Here is a 24,799-nt window from a genome sequence, read left to right on the forward strand (position 1 = left end):
ATTAGTATTTGCATATTATAAAGAATAAAACACATCTCAGAACTAATATAGAAATGTATCATAGATTTGGAAATATAGAGGCAAAGGAATGATATTATAATTCCCGAATGAAGGTATTTTATCATTAGGTCTATATGATGCCAACACATAATTTGTGCCATAGGTGAATTACTCTGCCTTCGGTTTTTCTTTTAATATTTTTTCTTTTTTTCCTCTCAGCATTATTGAAGTACAACTGACAAATAAAATGATAAGATATATAAATTGTACACCATGATGATGTACAATTTCTCCTTTCTTGTTAATTAACACATCCATCACCTCACATATTCATCTTTTTTGTGTGTGTGACACATCTAAGTTCTACTCTTAAGCAAATTTCAATGATACAATTCAGTGTTATCCACCAGAGTCACTACATTATTCATTTGATCCTCTGACCTAACTCATACCTGAAAATTTGTACCCTCTTATCATCCTCTCCCTATTTCCCCACCTCTTGGCCCTGGCAACCACTTTTCTTCATTCTTTTTCTATGAGTTCAATTTTTTTTAAAGATTCTATATATAACTGATACCATCCAGTATTTTTTTTCTCTGGCTTATTCCACTTAGCATATGCCTTCAAGGTTTATCCATGTTGCAAATGGCAGGATTTCCTTCTTTCTCAAGGCTTAATAATATTCCATTGTGTGTGTGTGTGTGTGTGTATTTCACATCTTCTTTTTCTATGCATCCATTGACAAACACTTAGATTGTTTCCATATCTTGGCTACTGTAAATAATGAGCAATGTAAAGGGGAGTGCAGATATCTCTTTGATACCCTGTTTTCATTTCCCGCGTGCGCGCGCGCGCGTGTGTGTGTGTGTGTGTGTGTGTAAAATCAGGAAGGAGGTTTGTGGGATTACATGGTTGTTATAGTTTTAATTTTTTTGAGGAACCTCCATATTGTTTTACAAAATGACTGAACCAATGTTCATTCCCATAGTGAGCAAGGGTTCCCTTTTCTCCACATCCTTGCCAATACTTATCTCTTGTCTTTTTGACTGTAGTCATTCTAACAAGTGTGAGGTGATAGCTCATTGTGGTTTTCATTTCCATTACTCTGATGACTGGCAATGTAGAGCACATTTTCATACCCTTGTTGGCCATATGTATGCCTTCTTTGGAAAATGTTTATTCAGTTCCTCTGCCCATGTTTTTAACGGAAATGTTTGCTCTTTTGCTATTGAATTGTGTGAGTTCATTCTGAATATTAACCCTTTGTCAGATATATAATTTGCAACTATTTTTCCCATTGAATAGATTGCTTTTCATTTTGTTGATTTTCTTTGCTGTGCAGAAGCTTTTTAGTTTAATGCAGTCTCACCTATTTATATTTGCTTTTGTTACCTTTCCTTTTGGTTTCAAATGCAAAAAGTCATTGCCAAGACTGATGTTAAGAAGCTTATCCCCTATACTTTCTTCTAGTTTTATAGTTATAGGTATTTAAGTCTTATATCCATTTTGAGTTATTTTTTATATGATGGAAGACAGGGTTCCACTTTTATTCCTTCGCATGTCATTGTCCAATTTACCTCTCATTTATTAAAGAAAATACCCTTTTCCTATTGTATATTCTTTGTTCTTTTGTTTTATATTAATTGACCACATATGCATGGATTATTTCTGGGCTCTCAATTCTGTTCCATTAATCTGTTCGTTTTTACATCAATACCATGCTGTTTTGATTATTATAGCTTCATAATATAGTTTGAAATCAGAAAATGCAGTGTCTCCTGATTTATTTTTCTTTCTCAAGATTGCTTTGGCTGTTTGGAATCTTTTGAGGTTCCCTAATTTGGGGAAATTTTCTATTTCTTTGAATAATGTCATTGGAATTTTTATTTTATTTATTTTATTTTATTTTAGGCAAGGCAACCCTTGGTTGACCTCACAGATTGCAAGGACCTTGTCAGCTTACAATCCCTTATTTTATTTTATTTTATTTTATTTTATTTTATTTTTTATGCCTACAGCACCTGGTCTTGCTTGGTGGTCTCCCATTCAAGTACTAACCAGGCCCGACTCTGCTTAGCTTCCAAAATTAAATGGGATCAGGCTTGTTCAGGGAAGCATGGCCATAGACATCACTGGAATTTTGATATGGATTAAACTGAATCTATAGTATGGAAAATTTAACAATATTAACTCACACAATCCATGACTATTGGAATATCCTTCCATTTTTTGCGTCTTCTTCAATTTCTTTCATCAATGTCTTATAGCATTCAGTGTATAAGTCTTTCATTTCTTTGTTCAAGTTTATTCCTAAGTATTTTATTCTTTTTGATGCAATCTTAAATGGGAATGTTTTCTTAATTTCTCTTTTAATTCAGTGTTAGTATATAGAAAAACAACCAATTTTTTAAGTTGATTTTGTAACCTGCAACTTTACTAATTCATTTATTAGTTCTAACAGTTTATTTGTTTTTGTGAAGTCTTTTGGGTTTTCTATATATAAGATCATGTCTATCTGCAAATAGTGATAATTTTACTTCTTTCTTTCCAATTTGAATGACTTTTATTTCTTCTTTCTTACATAATCACTCTGGCTAGGACTTCCAGCACTATGTTGAATAAAAGTGGTGACAGTAGGCATCCTAGTCTTGTTTCTGATCTTGGAAGAAGAGCATTCAGCTTTTCTCCATTAAGTATGATGTTAGATGTGGGCTTGTCATATATGGCCTTTATTATGAAGTACATTCCCTCTATGCACAGTGTGTTGAGAGTTTTTTTCATGAATGAATGTTGAATCTTTTCAAATGTTTTCCTGAATTTTGAAATGATCATAGGATTTTTATCCTTCATTTTGGTAATGTGGCATATCACACTGATTGATTTTTGGATAATGAATCATCCTTCCATGCTGGCATAAATCCCATTTAATCATGCTGTGTGATCCTTTTAATGAATAGTTGAATTCAGTTTGGTAGCATTTTGTTGAGCATATTTGCATCTATGTTAATCAGGGATATTGGCCTGTAATTTTCTTTTCTTGTAGTCTCCTTGTTTGGTTTTGGTATCAGGGTAATGCCGGCCTCATAAAATGAGTTTGAAAGTGTTCCTTCCTCTTTAAATTTTTAGAAAAATGTGAGAAGCATTAGTATTATTTTTCTTTAAATGTATAGTAAATTCACCAGTGAAGCCATCTGGTCCTGTATTTTCTCTGTTGGCCTGTTCAGGTTTTCTAGTCCTTCATTATTCAGACTTGGTTATTGTGTGTTTATATCCACGTTTTGTACTTTTCCAGTTATCTTTCTGTTATTGATTTCTAGTTTAATTCCATGGTAGTCTAAGCAGATATTGTATGATTTCTATTTTTTTAAATGTGTTAAAGTATGCTTCATAGCCCAGAATTGGGTCTATCTTGGTGAATGTTCCACGTGAGCTTGAGAAGAATGTACATATTGCCGATGTTGAATGAAACAATCTGTCGAAGTCAGTTATATCCAGTTGCTTAATGGTTTTGTTGAGTTCAACTATATCCTTACTGATTTTCTGCCTGTTGACTCTATTTCTGATAGAGAGGTGTTGAAAGTTCAAATAATGGTAGCGTATTCATAGAGTTCTTCTGGCAGTTCATCAGTTTTTGCCTTACAAAGTTTGACACTCTGTTGTCAGGCACATACAGGATTGCTATGTTTCTTAGAGAATTGATACCTTCTTTATCCATAACTTTCCTTTGCTGTGAAGTCTGTTCTGCCTGAAGTCAATCTAACTACTCATGTACTTCTGTTTAGTGTTAGGATTATATACTTTTCTCCACTATTTCCCCCCTCTTTTAGTCCATTTTCATTATTATTGATATTCAATGTGATTATTGATATAAATGGATTAATATCTAACATATTTGTTACTGTTTTCTATTTGTTCTCTGTTTCTTTTTTTGTCTTCATTATTTTTCTGTCTTTTATGAATTTAATTAATTCTATCATATTATCTTCTCTCCTTTATTAGCATGTTACACATTTTGTACATTTTTAGTGGTTGTCCTTGAGTTTCAATATACATTTACGATGAACGCGAGTCCACTTTTAAATAAAACTATACCTCTTTGTAGGTAGTGTATCTTATAATAACAAACAGAATATATTGCTATCACTATTTTGAGAAAAAAAAATGTTACCTGTTAGATCAATTAAGTATAAAAAAATTAAAATTTTGTTGTTTTTTTTTTTACTTTCACAATTCCTTTTTTGATGAGCTTCCTTACTTTACATAGATCTAAGTTTCTGACATATAGTATTTTCCTTCTTTCTAAAGAAATCCTTTAAAATTTCTTGGAAAGCTAGTTTATTGGCAACAAATTCCCTCAATTTTTGTTTGTCTGAGAATGTCTATTTCTCCTTCACCTTTGAAGGAAAATTTCACAGGGTACAGGATTCTAAGCTTGATGGTATTTATCTCTCAACATTTTATAAATATTTTGTTCCACTCTCCTTTTGCTTGCATGGTTATGAGAGGACAAATAAAATTGTTATCTTTATTCCCCTACAAGTATGGTTGTTTTTCCATTTGGTTTCTTTAAGAATTTTTTCTTTGATTTTCCATAGTTTGAAAATATGCATAAAAGTTGTTCTTACTATTATTGTTATTGTCATTGTTTGGCCTTTATCCTGCTTGGTGTTCTTTGAATTTCTAGGTTTGTGGTTTGGTGTTTGACATTTGGGGCAAATTCTCAAGTAATATTGCATCAAATATTCCCTCTGCTCATTTCTTTCTTCTGGTATTCCTATTATATGCATGTAGCACATAACTACTTTGGGGTATTCTCTTGTTTCCACTCCCCCCCCCCCCCCGCCCAGTCTTCTCTTCGCTTTATGTTTTTTGAGAATATTATTGATATATTCTCTAGCTCAGAGATTCTTTACTCATCCATATCCAGTCCAATAATAAGTTCTCAAAGGCATTCTTTATTTCAGTTACAGTGATTTTTATCTCGAGCATTTTTTGTTTGTTTCATTTTTTGGGATTTCTACCTCTCTGCTTACATTGCCCATCTCTTCTTATATGCTTTCTAATTGATCCATTATAGCCCATAGCATAGAAATCATAGTTGTTTAAAATTCCAAATTTGTTAATCCTAAAACCACTGCCATGTCGTGTTCTGATGTTTGATCTTCAAATTTTGCTTTTTGCCTTTTTGTATATCTTATAATTTTTTTCTTGATAGTTGGACATAATATACCAAGCACTGGTTCCCATGGCTGTTTCTCCTTATAGTCTCTGCTCTGGGAAGCAGCGACTCCCTGTATTTGTCTGTCTGGCCAACAATCTGGGATTAGCAGTTTGCTCTGTGTCCTCCCCGCTCTTACAGAAGAGTTGATTTTTCAGTCTGTTCAGCTTTTTACTTCTTATTAGGACTGAATGGTGACTTATAAACTCCTTATATTTGAAACTCGATTTTTAAAACTTATTCCCAGATCACATTTTAAGATTACTTTCATTCTTTTCTGTCTTTGAATCGCTAATGAAAAACTTTAAATCAGCATGGAGCATCATAAAAACAAACAAACAAACAAACAAACAAAACCCACAGGTAATATGCTCATTCTTTATTAGAAGTTGATATAGGGAAATAACTATAGACTATCAGCTTCAATATCAAGGGGAAAAAATGCACTCAGTGTGCCTTATATTAAGGTTAACGTAGGGTGGGTAGTGGAGGAACATTTGAACATGCTGCTCACCAAATAAGGCATCCTTTGGCTATTTATCAGTAAACCATCAATAAATATATCAGCATATCACAATAATGAAAATGAAATCTTCCCTTCACTTCACCCACCAAAATAACTAAAAAAATAATTTTGAAGTGTCTGTAACAGCTAACAAAAGCTAAGTACTCAGATTAATCAACCAATATTTCTTGAGGACATGCTTAATAAAATCTTAACAAGAACAGAAAGAAAATGTTAAAACTTCATTAAAAATGTTTATAAAGGTATATCTGAGTTGAATCCACATATGAGCATTATCTTTAAAGTCCTCAATATGATTTCGATGTGCAGCCAGGGTTAAGAACCTCTGGTTTCTCATGATAAAGTACAAACCACTCAGTATGGCATTCAAGGCTCATGTCCTGACCTGTATTTTTCTTCCTTCACCCCTGCCTTCCTCCTCCTTCCTATTAGTCTCACTTCCCGAAATGCTATCATATGTAGTTTCCATGTCCTTGTATGTATTACTCCCTCTGTCTGGAATGATTTGTAATCATTAGTTACCTGATGTATAGCTTCTAATATTTCAACACTCAGCTCAAGCTTCACTTCCTTTATAAAGTCTTTCTTAAGATTAAAAGTAGATATGACTACCTCTTTCTTCAAAGTCTTTGGTAACTTACATATTTTTATCACCAAATCTGCAACAGTTGTTGCCACCCATTTTACTGTCTCTTCATATTAGACAATAAATTCATAAAGAATTAAGTTTATTCATATTTTTATCCTTAATGTGAGACTACTAGTCATTATTTAATAATTATGCCATTTCAAATATAGGAATTCCAAATTCTATAGATAACCTACTAGCTTGCGATCTTTAGCAAATTTCTCGAACTATAACAGTTTCTTCAGCTATTAAACTGAAATCAACAATATGACCTACTTCCTAGTTCAGATGTGAGTACTGAATAAAATAATTCACGAAAGTTCGTAAACACAGTAATAACTCAATGTTACCTATATTACTGTTGTTGTTATATGGTCAGGGACCTCTATATATATTCCATCTCTAAATTCTCAAAACTGAATAGGTGTTATTTTTGCTATTTTGTAGGTGATTAAAGCAAAGCCAAGATATTAAGCTATTTTCCCCAAAACTCATTCTTAATAATGCATAGAACTGAGATTCACCCCCAGGCCTATTTGATTATGCAGCTCTGAGAAGTAAAAATTAAAGAAATACAAGGATATACAAATCAAGCACCTTGCTGACTAAAATTTAATAGTAACCTATCTCTGCTTTAAAAATTACCATTTCTTCTGAATCCAAGTAAACAACTCTCTTTAATTCATCTTTAATCGCTTGTATGAGTTTTAAGGGAAAAAAATTCAATGTGTCTAGGCTTTTATCTCTCTAATCTTGGCAATTCAGAGCAACTCTGACATCACGACCTTAATTATTGCTTCTAATAAATGAGTTGAAGTATCAATATACTTTCTAAGTATTTCCTCCCTATTTCTAACTCTCCTTTCTTATTTTGCCTTTCTTTGCACTTATTTGTGAAAAGAAGAAATCTAAGCTATGCATGAGTTTTCCCTTATTTCACAGCTGTCTGTTTTAATTAGAAAAAGGCATGAGCAGAAGGCCATGCAGAATTTCTTCACTATGGTCTTTATGTAATAAGAATCCTATTTTCTTCTACATTTTTTTCTTCATTTTTAATTTTCTAGTATTCAAAACCTGAGTTTATGCAAAATTATGTTCTATGTAAACTGAGATAACTTTAAACAGTTATTAAACAAGAGCAACAGAGATCTTCCATAAGATTTTCTTTCTTTAGAAATTTATTAAAGGAGACACTTTTTAATGTTTAAACATGTTTAATTTATACAAATTTATACTTTATGGTTAAATTCTTAGATCATGTTTTTATCTAATCATATTTATTCATAGTAATTCTGTTTTTCTGTTGTTGTTGTTGTTGTTTTTACCAGTTTTGAAGGAAAGTAGTACTTTAGGCTCCTTTCTTATATGACATCCTTGCAAAGAGGCACTTCAAGCTTTAGAAAAATGTTATTAGCTCTCTTAATTTGGATTAGCTGTTTAAGTCTAGGTTTCTTTCATATCCTGAGATAATGCATTTATTATTCAATTCTCTAACCTTTATGAAGACAATATAGTGTGTTAAGAATACATGCTTTGGAGCCATAATATATACATCCAAATCCTAACTATGTGTTTTCTAGGGCTGTCCTAACGAGGTATCCCAAACTAGGTGGCTTAGAACAACAGATATTTGTCCTAGAGTTCTGGGGACTGAAAGTCTAAGATCTAGATGTCAGCAGAGTTGTTCCCTTCTGAGAGCTATAAGGAAGAATCTCCTTAGTGCCTCTTTCCTAGCTCCTGGTGGTTTGCTGAAAATTTATAGTTATCTTTGGCTTGCAGACAGACGACTCTAATATCTGCCCTTGTCTTTACATAACATTCTCCCTGAGTGCACGTCTAGGTCTAAATTTCCCCTTTTTATCAGGACACCAGTCATATTGGATTAGAAGCCCAGCCTACTCGAGTATGACCTCATCTTAATTAATTACAACTGCAATGACTTTTTTGCCATAAAAGGTCATATTCTGAGGTACTGGGTATTAGAACTTAAACATAAAAATTTTGGGGGGACACAACTGAATCCATAACACTCTGTAACTAATATCCTTTAACACTGTGCCAAGGTATTAGTGAGGTTAAGTTACTTAATCTATTTTGTTTCCTGACTTCCTCACCTATAAAATATTAAGGTCATAACGGTAATATTTACAAGTTATTGTGAGGATTACATAATCAAATACACTGAAGTATTTAAGACAGTGTCCAGCAAATAAGTAAGTAATCAAAAACTCAGAGTTTATGCCACTGTATTTTGAACAACTATTTCTGGGAAATGGAACATAGAAATTTTTTTAAAAGGTGGAACACTGGCAATCTTAAAATCCAAGCCCTTAAAATGTCAGTTACTAGTTATTTTAAAACTATAAAGTTTAGGATCAATTTTGTTCTATAGTTTAGGAATCATTTTATTTTTAAAAGCATAATAATATGTAAGATCAATATTGGGCACAATACTTTCTGTTACAAATTTTCTCATGTTAACCAACCAAATGGTAGTGACCAGAAAAATGTACTATGTTTTGAATGCATTGAAATTTTGGACATAGAATAAGCCATTTGCTAAAAGTCGAACTTCTTGTAAAGAAAAAGTTAGAAGTTCAGGCTAACTATGTTTCCTTGTCTTATGTAACTGTAAGATAAGAGTTTTATCATAACAATGGATGTTTCAAACTATACTTGGGTAAAAGCAAATATATACTATCCTTTTGGGAGGCTGGCTTCAAGATTCTTTTATAATTTACCTCCGAAATTACTAATACTTCATTAAGGGTAGTAGCAAATGATGCCTAAATCCCATGAGATGAACCAGGAAACTATACAGACACTAATTAGACAAAGTTATATTCAGTAATTGAGTTTTTAGAGTAAGGGCAAAAAAAATCTAAAATAGGTTATTTAGATGATTACATGATAATGATTATATGATGGGATGATAAGTAATTAGATATATATGCTGGATTTGGGCCACCCATTACCCATTCCACTGTTTTAGTGGCAACATTTTAAAGGAATTACTTGTCTCCCATAGTGACCAGATATGATAAGGTTATCATTCTAAGTGTCCTACTCTTTCCATGATGCAGGGGCTCATGACCTAATCTAGGCCAATCCTACTTGCTCTTACAGGACTGAGAATTTTTGTTGAGTAATACAATTACTGGAAGAAAGTGGCTGAAATCAAGTCAGCCCAATGCGACTGACAATTAATTTCTGATACCTAAATCACAGATGCTGCCCAGGTTCCTATCAATTTCCAAAGCTGATTCTCTAGGATTCTGTAGATATCCAATATCTTATGAGTTTCTTTTCTGCATATTTTAGCTAGCTTTAATTCCTACTACTTATAAAGAAAGAAACAGAATGGATGTAGATGGGGATCCCTAAGTCAGGGCTTCTCAAACCTTCTGCATCTAAATTATGCAGAGCACTTTTTAAAAATGAACAATTATAAACACTATCTCAAACACTATATCCAACTCATTGGTAGTGGGACTCAGCAAACTGTCATTTAAATAAGCTCTGCAGAAAATCTTACAGACATTAATACCTGAAAGGTTGCTATACTAGATTGGAATTGAGGCAAAATAAAAACTAACACATGTGGAGGAGGGTTAGAGGCTGAAGACTCAAACTGTGCAACTTCTCATTAGGTACTTAAGTTGTCATTGTTGCTCATTAATCAAGATTGCTTATACAGTGCCTAACAGAGTTTAAACGCATCGGGATAAATTAGTCAATAAATGACAAACAAAAAAGCAAAAACACATAATAAAGGGCCTTATAGCCTTGAAAAATTATATATATATATATATATATAAAGAATGTGAGAGCAAAAATAACAGTATTAAAGTCATAAGTATTAATTTCTAATAAAACAAAGTTGTATAATCCAGGAAAGAAATTCTCTATAAAGATTTTTTCCAAATTCTTCTATTCTTTTAAAATGGATTATCATTATTTATAAGGGACGTAGGTTCAGTGTTTTTAAAAGTGTTAAGACATTAATATAGAGGAAAATATTTAAATTTAATATCTTTGCATTTTCAATAATCTTTGAATTGCTTGAATTCCCTTCCCCCTTTTAAGAAAATACACTGATCTAACAGGGCTAAGACCTGCTTTCTTTTTTCTTTATGGTTACTAATTTGTCCTATAAACTTGCCAAGTAACCTGATGTCCATATAAATTCCATTAGTAAAATGAGTGGAGAAATGTATGCTGCTTACTTACCTTACAGAGGTGGCATAACAAAGATAAACTGATAGAATATACACAGTTGAAAAATATTCATTTTTTAATTTTTTCCTAGTATGTCAAATTCTCTTTCAACTGGAGATACAATGCATTTCTATATGTGTATTAATGGGAGAGAAGGCTGAGTGTAAAACATCTTAAAGTTTTTTCTCTTAAAGCACGAAGATGCTATCCATTTACTTTGAACTTAAATTAGAACTGATTTTCCTAAAACTACTCAAACAAGTTATATTTGGAATATTTAATGCAATATGGCCTGAAATATAGTAGAAAAAATTTACATGCTTTAATTTTTTAGTTATTTAATTACGGCACTGATATGAGATACTTGGAATTATGTGAACCACTGCACATTCGTGAAAAAACTCAACTTTCTAGAGCAAATAGCATAGTATTTCAGATTCTGTGTGTGTGTGTGTGTGTGTGTGTGTGTGTGTGTGTGTGTGTGTACAGTAAGTATTAGGTCAGAGGGAAAGTAATTGCTAAGAGTAATGAGAGCTATAATAATAGCTATGTAACCTATTTTTTAATTTGGCACAAAATTCGATAATGAACACAACATACAAAATTTATTTCAAATATATTCCATTTCCTATCTATTATAGGCATAAGTATTAAAACAGAAATTTAATCATTAAATCAGAATATTAAAAAGAAAAAGGGAACAGGAAGTAGATGTTACTTCTATTTCCCCATGAGATGGGATGATAACTCTCATACTTCTCCATGGATTGCCATATACTTAGTTTTATGAAAAAATACACATCATTGAATATCAAAATGTTTTAAAATTATTAGTAGTTTCCAAGCACAAGAGAGCCGCCAAATGATCACATCTCTTTTCCTCCAAGTACTTCTGAAGAGCACAGAAGTTCACTATTCCTACTACAATTTTATCAGAAAGGGCGCATCATACAGTGGTTGAGAGCACAGATTACTGACAGAAAATAAACTGCCTGGACTAAAAGGATATTATTGTATTTAATTGTATTCCTGCCTCTCTGTATTATGTGGGCTGATTTTTCCCCTTTATAAGTTTGCCAAAAGTGAAAGCAATGATCCCATTTCCTGCTTCAAATTTTTAAAAAAGGAACATTAAAAACTTTTAACCAAGTTAATAAATAGGTTAAAAGTATTCACCTAAGATAAAGTGGTCTGTATGCCTTCCTTTTACAACCATTACAGAAGTAACCTAGGATAGCTTCCAAACTCTAAAACACTGACAATAAATAAAAGGAGTCTGAAGTTTTGTTTATGAAATAACATAGGGATCTCTTCCCTGACCCTGGTGACCCCAAATAGTCTGTATAAGTCATAAGTCACTATATATATTTAAATTAATTAATTTTTTATGGTGACATTGGTTAATGAAATCGAATAAGTTTTGTGTATACACGTTTTATATATTGGCACTGTTTGTTCACCTCCCAGTTAGATTTCTTTCTGTCACCACATATTTGACCCCCTTTACCCTGGCTACCTTCCTCCTCCCCCTGTCTCCTACCTCTGGTAACCACTAGTCTATAGTCCTTATCCATGAGTTTCTGTTTGTTTGTCCTGCTCATTTGTTGCTTTTAGGTTTATATCCCATATATAAGTGATAGAATTTGATTTTCAACTTTTTCAGTCTGGTTTATTTCGCTTAACATGATTATCTCGAGGTCTATCCATGTTGTCACAAATGGAAGTATTTCATCTCTTCTTATGGCTGAATAATATTCCAATGTATATATGTACAACAGCTTCTTTAGCCAATCATCTGGAGGATACTTTAGTTGCTTCCATGTCCTAGCTACTGTGAATAATGCTGCTATGAACATTGATGTGCAAATATCTTTTCGGATATGGGTTTTCAAGTCTTTGGGGTAAATACCCAGTAGAGGTACAACTCAATAACAAAAAACAACAACAACAACAACAACAACAACAAAAAAAAATGATCCAATCAAAAAATAGGCAGAGGATCTGAACAGACACTTCTCCCTAGAGGACATACAAATGGCCAACAAATATTTGAAAAAAATGCTCAACATTGCTAGCTATTAGGGAAATGCAAATCAAAACCACAATGTGATTTCACCTCATACCTATTAGAATAGCTATAATCAAGAGGACAAGTAATAACAAATGTTGAAGAGGATGTGGAGAAAAAGGAACCCTCATACACTGCTGGTATGACCATAAATTGGTACAGCCACTAAGGAAAACAGAATGAAGGTTCTTCAAAAAAATTTTAAAAAGTCAGTCACTATTGTTTAAATTGCCTCCGTATTTGAAAATGTTGTCATTTAAAATATGCCCTTGCTGGAGATTCGACTGCCAGCAATATCACATGATCAAAATTAATCCTCTGATTACTAAAAAATCAGGAAGGATATAAAGCCAGCTCTTGGCTGCAAAGAAAGTCAAGGACTGATATTGTCTCTGCAAAACATGTTGGAAAGCTCAAACTATAGAGGCTTTGGGAAATGAGAGAGTGTTTATCATCTATGAAAAAGGAGATGAAAGTAGATAGAGCCCTACTCTTTCACTTTTGCTAAGATATTCCCCCATTTTCATTTTGCAGGAGTACAACTGGCCAAACCATTCTATGTATTAATATAAATGAAAGTGAAGCTACTGTGTTAAACCATGTGTACCAGGATGACAGACTGTTGAAGTAACCACTTTCCCTATTGCATCTCTAAAATCTATTTCTACATTTGATCTGGGTTTCCCGATAAGAGAAAGAACACACATAGGTGACTATGTTTCTTTTTCTTAGTTTTCTTTATTTTACTTTTTAATTCTTTGTCTTCTGGAAATTTTGCATGGGAATATTTGTGTAGGTAGATCCATGTTGCCTCCTCTGAAAAAATTAGGAATTCATTTTAGGACCAGATGACAACAGAATTCTTGACTCAGCCGCTGTTCTGAACAGCCTGTGACAATAGGGCAAAGTCTCTGAAGAACCCTACTTAATATCTAACATCATATCTTTAGGAATTTTTTTGTGGGGAAGGATGTGGTCTACTTGGTTTTCTTTCTTCAGAGAATTTTTACTTCTTTTTTTTTTTAATGTTCTTATTCTTCTGGAGTAGACTTTGATATATTTTGAAGGTGACAATTGGGAAAGGGATGGAGGTAACATTTCAGTCACATGAACAATTCAAAACAGAATAGTCATCATCATTTCTAAAGTGTCCTCTTGGCTACTCTAAAATAATTGCAGAATTTCCATCAGGCTGCTCCTCTTGCAAGTTAAGTCTTCTATTCTTGTTCTCCTACCATCTTTCTTATGTTCTCTTTTAGTAGCAAAACAAGTTTTTTCACTGTCTCACAGAAGAACAGAGGGGTCCTGTTGATGCCACATGCTCATTAAAGAAAATTTTCCAAATAAAGAAAGTTATCTCTCTAAGAAGTTTTTCTATTTGGGGGCATTCGCTTTGATTTCAGTTCTTCACTTTTAAAAATAAGTTTCATGAAAATCCTTGTATATAAATCTTGGCCTGTCTTTATCCATTTCCCTAGAATTTAATTAGTGAAAATGGAATTAATGGATTCAAGTGCATGCATATTTTTCAACGCTCTGCTTAACTGCTTTCTAGAATATTTTACATCTTCAAAAGAAATGTTTGTTGTCATAGCATCCTCTGAGGCACAATATATTAATCTGAAACTGTAACTTATCTAGAAAATACAGTTAAATAGGATGTGCAAAGAGTCTCTACACATAAAAAAAAACTGAGAAAATAAACTGAAAAAAAAAGATCAAGATCAATAGACATCGTTCTATAAAACTGTAAATCCTCCCAAAATATTAAATGTTGAGAAATGAGAGCAGGAAAAGGAATTCTTCCTTGCTCTCAGATAGTCAGCTTGAGTTCTTACTCAGATTCTTAAATCCCTTCCAACTGCTTTCTAGTTTTTTCCACCCAAGGAGAATTTTTCAGAACTAGACAATATTAAAACACTGTATATGTGTGTGAAGATTCAAGATAAAGTCACACCTACAGAAAGCCACAGGTACCTGCTTTTGTGGTGGCCCCTTTCCATATAATAAACATTCCTATGCTTGAACCTACTTTCCCTCTTTGTGCCTTTCACCTATAACTAAGTAGGTTAACAGCCATTCTTGTTCATATGGATATTCAGGTAAGCGATTGGGATGATATAATTTAAATTGAAAGGTAACACGTGACTTCAGAATAAGTTCCATTCACTGTAATTCCACAACTGACCTTCTGTCAGGGACTTTATCTTAGGTATATAAAGTAATATTGGATTCATTGGGGGCATTTTATTTCACAACTGCCTATTGATCAATGTGAGCATGAGTCTTCAGAAACAAACCTTGAGAGGCAAAAAATGATTAGTGGGAAAATTTGGAGGCTGAAGCCAGTCTTGACATCCAAATGGTAGTAAACACATTAAAAGACAACTTGGAGAAAATAAGTTGTAATTAACATGACATATGAAAGCAGTATACAAAGAACTTAGGTATAAAAAAAGCAAAAATCATAATCATTCCAATGTAAGAACAGCTAAAGGATATAAATTAAAAATAGCCAATCCCCATGAAATAGTCCCTACTTTTGCACTGGAATAGAATTAAGTACAAACTTCTTAATTAGATGTTGAAAGCAACTGTACTGAACAAGAGAATCTTGGACCTGGACAATATATACATATATTGGTGACAAGTAGAGAGGAAATTTACATTTTTTTCCTTAGCTACCATATAAGCTTCCTAGGTTTGGTGCCACTTCAGGAGTAGAACTTCTAATCAAGATAGTGGTACATTTGGATTATGGGATCCATATCATAGTAAGTGCCATGTGCATGTGTGGTATGGATGTACAAAAAAATCATAACCTTTTACAATTATAATATCAAACTTCAGAAAATGTCAACCTAGACATGGGTTGGCAACAAGTCAGATTCCAACAGCCTAGCAAATCATGTGCTGTGGGAGAAAATACTTAAAAGACTTATGATATACAGTCTGTCACAGAATTAAAATAATATTTATGACATAGCAATAAACAGCCATATTCTAGGTATTGTGAAATGTTTAAAGGAGGAGAACTGTACTACTATATTCATAATATATCTTAAAGAGACTTACTTTCATAAATTAGAAATAATGCCTGCAGTAGGGTGTTGTCGTAATGATGGTATAACAACAACAAACCTAGATGCAGGCAAAGAGATGAGCAATCCATTAAGGTTATTGGCACATCTGTAATTTTTTCAATTAGTCAATCATTTAAAGTCTAGTTTATCAAAAGAACTGCAGTTATTTCAATAATTTTTTTAAAAATATATCTTCAAATTGGAGGAAGGATGAGGACCATAAAATGATGGATTTGAAAATAAGAGTATTATTGTAATTCAGAAACTAAATTGATAGTTTTCAGTGCTTTTTGACATTCTAATTGCACAAATTTAAATGTCAACAGCTAATCATGGACAAACTGCTATTGATTTTTCTGTTTAAAAATACCAAGTTCTGGCAGCACTTTTTATCTCTATGTGTACATTTATCAAATATAAAATACAGGATCTATCAAACAGTAATTTAACTAATTTATCAAGATAAATATTAAAGAATACCAATAATTTGGAAGTTATGAAAAACTGCTAAAAACAAATATTTAATAGATTTAGGAAAGAGAATAACAATAAACAAGAAATTAACATGATAGAAGATGGCAAAAAAACATTTGTAATCCTTAAATTACACATAACCTAAACTACACAGGTATTGCCAATTTTACATTCATCTAAAGGTAAAATGATCAGTACACATAATTCATTAAAATTCAGATTTTGTGTTATTATATTTTTTCCCCCTCTTTAATTCTCTTCCTCCACCCCCACTTCTACCCCTGACCTATGGATATGGCCATTTTCTACTTAAGAATGGGATTTCTGAAGGCAAGGTTTCTCCTCCCACATCTTGTGGTGTGCACCCTGGTGGGTGCACCCAGGGTCTGGTCCGTGACTCCACCTGGGGCATGAACCCAGGACCTTCTGCATGTAAAGCAGATGTGCTAACCCCTACACTATGAAGCCACCCTTGTGTTATTATATTTTTAAAAGCAACTACTGTCATTAAAATATTTTTAAATTTATTGTTAATTTCAAGTATAAAATACATTCTTTAGACATTTATATAATTTATAAAATGATCCCCCTAATTGCTCTTTCTCTCCTCTGACTCTCCACATAGCCATTACATTAATGCTAATTCTTAAAGAATATGATAAAACTTTTAATGAAACAGCCAAGTCATACCACTTATTTAAAAGTTGCATGTCTAATCTAGACGTTACTCACTTGGGTATTTATTTATTTATATGCAGAGTAAGTTTTAATCTTTAAGTGCACCATAACTAATTAAAAGTAACTTAGAAATTGAGGTTTCTGCAAGAATCATTCATTTTAATTCTTATTATTTTCATATATTCATGATGATGAATCCTGATAAAAGTGAGACTCATTTTCATTTCCCAAGTGTAAACAAGCTTTTTGTTTGCAAAATTTTCTATTATTTCCCTTCTTTTAATCTTCGTTATTTTGCTAGTACCTACGAGGTATATCTCTTCTGTTTCATAACATTGTCCTAAGGTCAGGGTAGGCTGGAGTAGATTAACAAATCTTACTTCATTTCTAGCAGTAACATAAAGTCTTGGCTGATATATTAAATGAATATTTATTTTCAGTGTCTCCATATATCGATTCACAGATCCTTGGGAATAGTACTTTTATCTTTTCATCTTTGTAAGCAATAGTTCATAGATGTGAACATATCTATGGAACAGCTAAATCCATATTACTTTGATATACAAATTAATGTTTTAATTATTCACTGACATATAAATAGTCTCATTAAGTTAAATCTTAAGCTCTCAAAAAATTCCTGGCCATGGCCTGTTTTTGTATTTCCTGTGCCCAGCACAGTGAAAAAGCATAAGTATTAATATGTTTCATTTAAAAATTGGGTGAATATTCACTTATGTTGAAATAGTTTGAGAATTCTAGAAAAATATATATATGGATAAATCATATAAATTAAGAATTGAAGTGTTTATATCTAAGTAATAAAAATAAAAATGAATAAACAAAAAAGCCTAAAAGTAACTATAGCTATGCTACAATAAAAGAAAGTATGAGGACTTTATAATAGATACGTAACAATTTAATCTGACTTTAAGGCCTGGGTAACATTTTTAGGGGAAAAGAAATGTCACTTATCTTTAACAAGCATATTAAACCTTTAGAATACTAACCTTTAAAAAAAATCTTAAATTTTAATTCTGCTTTATTGGATAGTAGGGCTCTTGAACAATCTAAAACATGATGCATACATATATAGATTTCTGGTCATGAACTCGTGAATGTTATAAAGGCTCTCACACATGTAATTTTTATTTAACAAATTACCAAACTATTATTTTTAATAACCTAGCTGAACTATAGCTTTTCTAATCTATAGAAAATGAAGTTACAGTATAATAATAAAGTTATTAACTTGACCTATACTATATTATACTATAACACTATAAGACAGTAAGTTATTGTACAAAAAGTATCCTTTTGCTCTCATTTGGTGTCATGAAAATAATACAGTTGGAACATGTTAATGTTTATTTATTTTTAACCATGCTAAGCAATATACTATACTAACATTTCTGAAATTTTGTGTTTCTTTTTCAAAAAACAATGAGATCTTTTTCTGATCTTTTTCTGGCTCCCTCATTAAATTGAGCATATAAAATGGCCAAGACAACATTGAACTTTCCTTATTAAATGTTCTAGTATTCTAAAATTTTCCCGGCTATTATACTCTTTGTTATTTTGTTATTTTGTTTGTTTGTTTGTTGTTCAGGAATTACACTAATTGTTAACAAGTGGACAAAAATGTAGATTTAATTTTAGAAACTGATATAACTCATGATTTTGTGCAATGCTATCTACTAGTTTTCTCAGCTAGTTCCTGCCACAACTAATGACAACAACTAATTATTTTCACTCACATTCACAAAATAAATATTATCTGAGCATATTTTAAATCCAAGGAGAGAGTGAAAGGAAATTTTTGGTATTTTGTTTTAAAAAAGGTTTAGTTAAGATTGTTTGTTATCAATGAATACTTCTATACCTTCAGAGATTAAGGGATCTGACCAAGAGTATTGTTAGATATATATAACAAGAAAGACTCCTTTACCAAATAGACTAATTTTTAAAATAGTTCCATAATTCAGCTTTTTTTATCCTACTTTTCTTTTCATTTTGGTATGTTTATATCTATTTAGCTACTGCAATGTATTTTAAAATAAATTTCAGTTGTCTGAGATAATTCTTGAAATAACATTTATTGGACTCTCCATAGTTTAATTCACCAATTATAGACCTAATTTCTATTATTTTTAGTAATATTAACATATCATCTTATAGCAATACAAGGGACAAATTTCTGCCTTTTAAAGTAAAAATTAAGGTGATATTAAGATAACACTCAACTCAAATTTGGGGACAATTATTTCAAATAATTTGAGATGATTCTTACTTGAAATATATACTAATGTAATGTCTTTTTACTTCCTAGTATACAAAATACTTCTCTTTATTAACTGTCTTCAAAGATACCTACTATAATCATCAAAAGTAGGCAAATTTCTATACATCAATTTTTTAAATCATAATTGCCTTTCCTTATTCTAGATATTACACTATGTACTAGCCAAGAACATGTTTTTCTTTGCAATACTCATGTACCACAAAATAAAAGTATCATAATACAGTATAATCAGCCTGAATGAATAATTACTATTATTAGTGAATTAACATAATAAATTACGTATATAAATATCTATATATAGTGCCTTCTTTTTAAAAAATCTGTTCCAGATATCTAAAAAATGCCCAACATTAAAAGTGCAAAATAATTATTTCTATCTCCTGAATATCAAATTTCTAAGGTGATGTTATCTTTCATCTTTCATTATCAAAAAATATTACTTTTACACTTGAAGTTATGAAATGAAATAGGAGGAAGAGCAATGAGTTTTCAGTTACATCCACCAAGTACAGGTCATCAAGTAGGCCAACAGCCAGAAAACTCAACAGTATCTTAGGAAAGTAGCTGATTCCATTTTTCGAGACATGTGCAAAAAACACACACTTTCATCCCAATTTTCACTCCGAAGCTCAACTAAAAGGTATGCTTGCTGTTATTTGAAATTGGAAACTTGCACCTTCAACATGAATTACTGTTTTAAATAATTGACCCACCTTAAATGATCAAACCAGAAGAAGCCAGTCTAATAAACCAGTGCGCTTAAGGCTCACTCTGCATCTGCATGTTAGTCCATGGAATGCCATTACATATGTGAAATATGTATTTTTTACTCATGAATATTTTTTATTCATGTTTTCTGTTTCATATAATTAGAATATATACCCACTCATAAAACTAACATTAGAAAATTCAATTTTACAAATAAAACGTAAAATATTGGTAGTATTTCTTTGCTTCTCTCCCATGTACTCTCATTTACTATAAAATTCCTCATCTTCTAAAATCAAGTAATTAAAAAGCAAATACCAATCACTCACAGATATATAACAAAAACAGAGTAGACCGATCATCTAAATAAGAGACTATATGATAATCATCATTGTAGCCTAAGGATACAGCAAATATATGACACAGGAAGATGCTTATTATATAATTGTTGAGGGACAATTTAACTTCAAGATAAAATATAATGAAATAATAGATAATACTTTCAAATAAATGAATATATAAGTTTATTATCAGTACTGCTATATATTATCATGTTTAACAAATGTTTTTAAAGTTTTTCTCATTAATCTGCATCTAATTTTAAGAAAACAAAGTTTTCTTGCCAGATCTGGAGACTGGATCATATATTCTGGGAGGAGAGGTTCTCTTTGAATCCTTACATATGATAAATACAAAGAGTAGGCCTTCAATAAGTATCTGTTAAAAGAATGAATGATTTCATTGTTTTAGAAGATTATTGGAAACTGAAATTGTATATCCCAAAAGAAGTCATAATGTTTACTGAAGGGAATAACCATAACAATCGTATTTTCCAGAACATTCTAAGTAAAGGCAAATTCAGTAATTCCTGTAAGATTTACTATATTTGAATATATATTTAAGAATATTTGAAAATGTATAAAAGCAGCATCTCTAGAGAATTAATTTCTAAATATATATTAAGTATATAGGACTGTTGTTTAAATTAGGACTTTTATGTTTCTACATATTTAACAATTGCAATCATATAAAACTACTAAAAGGCAACTCAAAGTTAAGAATAATTAACTAGTCAGGAAAATTTTAATTACATGCGATTTACTGTTGTTTGGTGGAAAACCTAACGATTTCTTCCTTCACCCTTGCCACCCAAAATATAATATATCCTAAAATCTAATTTTATGGGTTGCTTACAAGCTTTCTGAACTTTCATTTATTTTCATTTAAATGAATGCAGAGAGAATAACTAACAGAAAATATGTGAAAATACACCTATTTTATATCTTGTATCACCCAAATTTTCATTTTTAATAACAGGGATGAATAAAACGAGCACATAAGCCAAGCTTCCTGCTCTTTATTAGCTAAAAACTAGACTCTTTTGTATTTACTACATTGCTTTGTGAGGATGTCCTCATCCACTGTGCCATTATCCACTCTGAAATGGAAAGTATGTCAAAAATGCATTAATAAATTGCATTTGTTGATCCAACACGTGTACATTATGTATAAAAGTTTGAAATAGCAAACCTGTACTATGAAGACATTTTAAATCATAGTTTGAGGTGACTAAAGTGCAAAATGGGCAACTCACCCCATCCTACATCCCCTATTACCAATAATTATACAGCAAGGTCATTGTTATGGGGAGTAATGGAAAATTTTGGGAGGACTTTTGGAAAAATATTACTTAAATGTTGAACATCTACATTTGTTTCTCTGTAAGAATAAGATGGTCCCTAAAGTCTACCTCTAAAATATATATCTCAAATCACTAGCTTTAATGTTCTTAAAATGAAACTTGGTTAAAATTTCTCAATAGTTTCCTATTTTACCTACAATAATATTAAAACACAACTCTTCACTATGGCTCCTTTTGTTCTCTGTGGGATCTGGTTCCTATCCTTCACACCTCATGTTGCAGTTGTGCTACTCTCTTCCTTGCTCAGTAAGCTCCAATCGCACTGGATTGAGTTCTTCAAATGGGTCAAGTTCATTTCCCTTCAAAGTCACTGCCCAGGCAGTTCCCTACGAAGAATTCACTTCTTCCTACTCTGTACAATTAACTCTTTCTCTTCCCTGAGAATTTCTTAAAGTGTCACTTCCCCAGATAGGCTTTTCCAATCATCTCGTTTAAAATAGTTAAGTCCCTCCTGTATCTTGATGTCTTTATTGCTTCCTTTATAAAATTTGTAAAAACTTTTATCATTTTATTTACCTACCTTTTTTTTTGTCAGTATCCCCTACTAGAAATAAATTTTATGAGGGCATAAACGATGTCTGCCTTACATCTTTTTTCTATCATCTAAATATTAAATTCTAAATATATATATGTACATATTTAATAAGGCCAAATCAGAAGTAATATAATTGCCAGTCTTTAAAGAAATGTCAGTCTAATGAAACTGCAAGTTTATCAGAATGCTGTAGATGCAGTATATCAAATTATGTTGCACACCTTAAATAACTTCTATTTAAAAAGAATACTGCAGTTGTATAAACAATTTAATCCTGTGTAAATGTAGTTTGATTACATGACTGATAGTGTACATTAGACAGTCAATACTTTTTGATTACTTAACTATATATATATTGATCTCTACCATACTTATCATCTTAAAAAATATGGAGTCAAGAACACAAAGAAGAAACTTCTATTGCTGTAAGGGTCCAATTGACAGTGTAAAATAGGATCTATTCTTTCACCATCTGGGATAAACAGTATAAAGTCAGAAGTACTCATGTGTATGAAGAGAAAGAAAGAGTGTGATTGAAATATGGTGATAAGTAAAGTGAATTGGTAGAATTAAATACGAGAAATCTATAACGCTTTTTGTACTGAAGCAGTTTATATTAACAATGATTAGGGGAAAAAAACAAAGATTTCTACTCTAATATGTTTTCGTAATATTTAATTTTGCAACAAAAAGCAACACAAATTCTTACAGAAAAGTTTGAAAATATAAAAAAGTAAAAAAGATGTAATTTAACCATTAATTTTGTCTTACACTATTAGATGTATATTTTTCCTCTTAGGAAAATCCAAATAAAAATCCTTTATTCATTTTACTTCTAGTTTGAAGAAGAGATCCTTAAAGAACATTGTATAATTTTTGTGTAATAAAAAGTTTTTAGATGTAGTCTTATCCCAAACCAAGAGCAAACACTTAGATGATCAATGCATATCAATAACATTTTACCTTTCTACTTCGATTAGTAACATTAACACAACGACATATCAATCTATAAATGTATAATAAAATTACAGTCTAGACTGTTTTTATACTTATAAGTAACAAGAAGATATATGATTAATTACAATCTCCTGTACCTTTAAAACTATGAATAACTTATCCCTGAAAATGAATTTTATCTCAGTGAAAAGTCTCTTAGAAATAATCTTTGTAAATCATTTCATTTTCTTTATTTAACAAATTTAAAAAATATTTTCATAAAGGTAACTCTTGAACTTTCTAAAAAAAATTCAATTCCTCCCTTTCATAAATGTAAGAATATTCAATTTTACAGTTTGTGGACAATACTTATGGCAGTTCAACTAATTTTAGGCTATGAATTGTATTAAGCAGATATTTTTCTGCTCTGATATATTCACCTGTGTTTATATACAACTCAGTGGATTTTATACTCAACTCATTCTAATTAATAAATTCAATGTAACTAACAAGTCAAACTACTGTTTTGCTTATTTCACTTGTCACTAAATTTCCTGAGAAAAAAAGAAAAAAGATCAACTTATACAATCTTTGCAGTAAAATGAGCTCACCAAAGTTCTGTATCCAAACTACATTTTGATTTAATGAATTATCTTAGTATCTCATTGATGACTTTTGAAAACATGAGCCCCACCCTAAGAGATACATCAACTCTTTTCAGATGTACAATTCTATTCGCAAAAGCAGAGCAATCTTCTATTAAGTGGACCTCTGGTGGTTATGAACTACTATAATCGATATGCATGCTTATTTACATATGAAACAATATTGTTTTATATTCACCTGTGTCAGTACAGAGATAAAAGTCCATATATATTGAGAAGGCAAAATTTGTTATTTTTAAATAAAAAATACCAACACTTAATAAACATTGTGGTCTTAAATAGAGGAAAAAGTAATGGATAAAGAGAAATATGAACAGAAATCATATTTTCACTTATTAAACGGATGAAATGATCTGGGAAGCAATTCTAATTTCTGGGTAAGTCAAGGAGGCTGGGTAATAGGAAGAGTCAAATTGATTTATTTTGTCTTTGTGGGGCACAGCTTCACAGCCAGTTAAAAGACAAGAGAAAAGATTGCTTCTTATAGTTAAGTTATTCTCAGTAACACGTTAAGCACCATGTTAAAAATGAGGTAGTTCACTTTTTTGTCATTATCATTATTTCACCCAGCTTAAGTATGAAAAACTAGGAGGGGGAAGGAGGTGAATCCATTCATTTCGACTCTGAAGGATTTTACATAATTTGGTAAAAATAAATACATAACACTAAAATTTTTTACTTTGTAAATATCCTCAATCAGAAGGCAAATAATATAAAAATAAAATTTAACCCTCCATTAAATAATAAATTTTAAAAATAAAACATGAATTCCATTAGCTTTTAAGATGAAAGTTACAAGGAAAATGAACACTATTTCCTTGAACTTAAATATTAATCATATTACTGATATTTATTGTGTATTAGAAATCTAATTTATATTTACATTAATCTTTGTATATTATATACATACTATAATTCTATATTGCCCCATGTTCTCAACATTTAAAAATTGGTAAGTTATATTTTATGTTTTCTATTTATGAAACTGCAAATTAAGAAAATACCCCCAAAATGTTCATTAAAATAACATTTTGAAGTTTGAGATTTTATTAAGTTCAAAT

The 24,799-nt window shown here is 31.3% G+C and overlaps 1 protein-coding gene and 1 pseudogene across 1 annotated transcript in view; both read right to left on the reverse strand.

Moving 5' to 3' along the window:
- Positions 1-24,799, reverse strand: part of EPHA6 (EPH receptor A6) — a 795,422-nt gene that overhangs the window by 766,966 nt on the left and 3,657 nt on the right.
- LOC118602179 lies at positions 2,010-2,128 on the reverse strand (annotated as a pseudogene).

The sequence above is a fragment of the Rousettus aegyptiacus genome, unplaced genomic scaffold, assembly GCF_014176215.1.
Source record: "Rousettus aegyptiacus isolate mRouAeg1 unplaced genomic scaffold, mRouAeg1.p scaffold_m13_p_4, whole genome shotgun sequence".
Classification (NCBI taxonomy): domain Eukaryota; kingdom Metazoa; phylum Chordata; class Mammalia; order Chiroptera; family Pteropodidae; genus Rousettus; species Rousettus aegyptiacus.